Source organism: Asparagus officinalis, chromosome 8 (genome assembly GCF_001876935.1).
Source record: "Asparagus officinalis chromosome 8, Aspof.V1, whole genome shotgun sequence".
NCBI classification, from domain to species: domain Eukaryota; kingdom Viridiplantae; phylum Streptophyta; class Magnoliopsida; order Asparagales; family Asparagaceae; genus Asparagus; species Asparagus officinalis.
In genome coordinates this window covers 45889858-45893740 of record NC_033801.1, presented here as the reverse complement: position 1 = coordinate 45893740, position 3883 = coordinate 45889858, and positions in this window count along the sequence as shown.

Here is a 3883-nt window from a genome sequence, read left to right as displayed (position 1 = left end):
TCCTTACATAAATAAACCAATGAAATATCAGTACCTAATAACATGTTAACAATATTAATCAAGGTATATACTTGCACAGCCATAAACAGACATTAAAGAAAATGAAAGCAAGAAAAAAGAGTTAACCGATTGGAGTTATACAAATTCCAAAATTTAAAGAGAATGCATCGCTCAAAATACACTGCGGGCAATTAGTTTAAAAGGATAGATAATAAATTCTGAAGAAAGTTCAGGTGACCACGAGTTCACAGTAAGGCAGATGAATGTTGTCGATGGCCTAAAGTTAAAACCTAGAAATTGAATTTTGAATTCAAAATTTCCCCTAATGATGTTAATATAGCTGGATCCTAATTCTAACCTTAATTCAGTATCCAGCTAAAACAAAAATTTCATTTTATTTTACAAGAAAAACCAAAGAAAACTTTAGGAGAAAAAGAAGCCAATGCTCCCAAATTCATCCACCCGAAATCAGCCCTGAGATTTTGAAGGGCAAGCAACTTTGGGTTAAATATAACTAAAAATAGAAAAATGAACCCAAAACTAGATCCTAGAACATTAAAGAAAAAACCCAAAAAAATTAATAAAATGAACAAAAATCTTAGGGCTTTTACCTTACAAGCGAGAGAGGAACTGCTCGAGCGAGAGAGGAACCGCTCGAGCGCGGATTCGAGGACGAAGCTACCGTCGAAAGCAATCTTTGGAGAGATGAAAGAAATCCTCGAAATCATGAAAGAGAGAGAGGAATTGGGTTGGGGATTTTGGGTTTGGAATGAAGAGGAGAAGCAAAGAGGCCGTGGGAGTTTCTGGCCGGAGGCGGCAGGGGGGAGAGAAAGGAGGTAAGTATAGCGTCTCCAAACAAATCAACAAGGGAGAAGAAAATCCGAGGTAGCCAGGTTTTCATCGATTTCACTTGGTTGGGGAAGGAAATCGGGAGAGGAAAAAAATTTGAGTTGACATTGTTTTCAGCGGTCTTTTCCGTCTTCAACTACAGCGAACTAAAGCCATGAAAAGAAACCCGCGGAAACAAAAAATCTGATGTGAGGATGGTGTCAGACGCAGAAACCCGTTTCCATGGGTCTTTTAAGCGAACCAAACAGCCCCTTATGACACAACTTGGAAAGTTGTTGTCCACCTCATCAATTTCACTTTTATACTTCTATTTGTCTGTTTTTTATTCCATTGGAATCATAAATTGCTTGTTTGGTTTGCAAATATAATTTTAATTGTTTGTTTATAAAGTGTAAAAAGTGGTCCCTACTCAAATGATCATATTGGTTGGAATTATTTTTTATTATTTTTTTCCGACTTCATTGTCAGCTTTCTCCTAAAATCATGTCTTTTTTTATAAAATCACTTTATAAACCACATCAGCATATGAAATCACTTTACACTATTTTCATAACTACAAACAAACAATTAAAAGTGATGAAAGTTGACATTGGGACCCACTTTTTTACATTTTCCATCCTTTAATATGGTAAAAACATACAACCAAACAGCCCCTTAGGAGCTAATTAGGAGAAGCTCTGGCATGACTGCTTGTACAATTATCTTTTGTTTGGATGCATTTAGGAAACTAAAGTATTTATGACACAAAATAGAAAGTGGTTATCCACATTATCATTTTTCATTCGAGTGTTTATATTGTTTGGTTAGGAATCTTTGTGAATCCTAAAATAATAGTATTATATTGTTTGGATAGTATAATGTAAACTAGAGTATTTATTACACAAAATAAAAAGTGGTTATCCACCTCACCACTTTCTACAAGGTTTTGACTTTTTTATTATTTTTTTCGACACATTTATGATATTGTGTCAGCTTTCCAACCAAATCACTCCTAATTTTGATGATTTTGCTTTCGGTGACACCTCATCCAAAGGTGTAAGCTTTTCATGTAAAAGAGAATTTAAATAAATAATGTAAAGTGATGAAAGCTGACATTAGGACCCGCTTTTTTATACTTTACATCCTTTTACATGGTAAAAACATACAACCAAACAACCCCTAAAGGGGATTCATGCTTTGATCAGACAAATATCGATTTACTATTAAACTAGGTGTGTGAATCTGACAGCATATATATCATGAACTTTTACTATTCTTCAGTTATGTTACAAAGATTTTTATCGACATAATTCATTTAGTTATGTATCAAGGACAAAGCTTGTTCGTGAATTCATAAATGGTTTTTTATCCCTAATTTTCATAAAAAAGAAAGGTATAGATACCGCATGAATTAAAACATCACAACTTTTAGTGATCTCAGAGAATAAATCAGTATTGAAAGTTCCTAAAAGGCACATTGCAAATCAAAAATCACAATAGTGAAATTAGTGATGTTTGTTTTCACTAAAAAAAATAGAAAGTTTGTTTGTTGATTTTTAAACTAATCTTTCAAGAGAAACTCATATAATATTATGAAAATAATTTTTATAAATATATTTTTGAAAAGAGCTCCTCGTCATATTTTTTTACTAAAAATATCTTATGGAAATCATAGCTCTTAATTTCCGATTACTATATCTGTGCATCAAGAAAAACTATATTCTCTGCTTTAGGTCTGATAATCATATTTTATTACAATTTTATACCTTTATTATCTATTTTATATGAATAAATATGCCATTAATAAATTTTTTTTATCTTTAATTGCAGGTTAGTGAAGAATAAAGCCCAAGATCTCTTATCTCAATAAAAACCCATGAATTAAATGAAGAACACAAGTAAGAGTCAAAAAGCCCAAGCCAAGAATCAAGCCGAGTAGCCTGTAGAAGCCGGAGAAAATAAAAAAAATTAAATATGAAAAAAATGTATTCAAGATAGTTGGCCGTAAAGAAATGACGATATTTCCTAATCCGGAAGGCGGAATTTAACATATAATATATAAATATCTCCTATCTCGATGAGACGAAGCCAACCGTGAAGTCAGAATTTTTATTGGAGTATCGATGCCAGCATCGATGCGGGCATCGATGCTTGTATCGATGCGAAGTCATCCAGATTTCATCAACGGCCGAAATTGTATTCTTGGGGCTCAAGTTTGATCCAATGACTCTCATTCACTGATGTTTACTATAAATAAGGGTTGAGAGTGAGGGGTTAGAGGTGTGAAAATTTTTGTAACTCCTTTTGGAGAAGAGGGCTACTCTTAATTGAGAAGGTCTTCCAAATTTATAACTTTTTGTTACAATTAATAAAATAATTTTTTTCACCACTTTAAATTTTTCTCTTCTTCTCTTTGTTGGATGATAAAGATGAAGAAGAAGATGGTGATTAATTTGAAGGTTTGTTTTTCTTATTTCTCTTTTATTGCTTATTAGTTTAGATTTATTTTTATGCTTGTAATTAAATTTTATTTTCTTGTTTAAATAGCCAAGATGCTAGAACTCTCTTGTCTTAGATTTATTTCATTCTTATAGATTAGATTTATTTCATGCTTATAAAGTAGATTTATTTTCTTTATATTTAATTCTTATAATTTATTTTATAGTTTAGATTTTATAATTTATTTTGTAGTTAGATTTTAATTTCTTACACTATTCACATTGAGGCTAGAACCCTCTTGGGTTTAGTTTTTCTTTTTGTTCATTTTTATTTTCTTTGATTCGCCTTTAGGCTAGAACCCTCTAGGGAATCACATTTTTTTAAGAAGTGGATTTAATTCTAGATTACCCATATCTTTAATTGAATCCGCTATCTTTACATTCTTGATTTTTAATTATTCTTGTTTTTTCCTTCTTGCCTTGTTGATCACATTTATATTATCACTTCCACTCTCAAATATATTCATTTACACAATCATTTTCATCTCTCTACAATCACATTCACTTATCACTCCTATTTGTCACGCACACAACATAAGAACCGGTTTTATATTTTC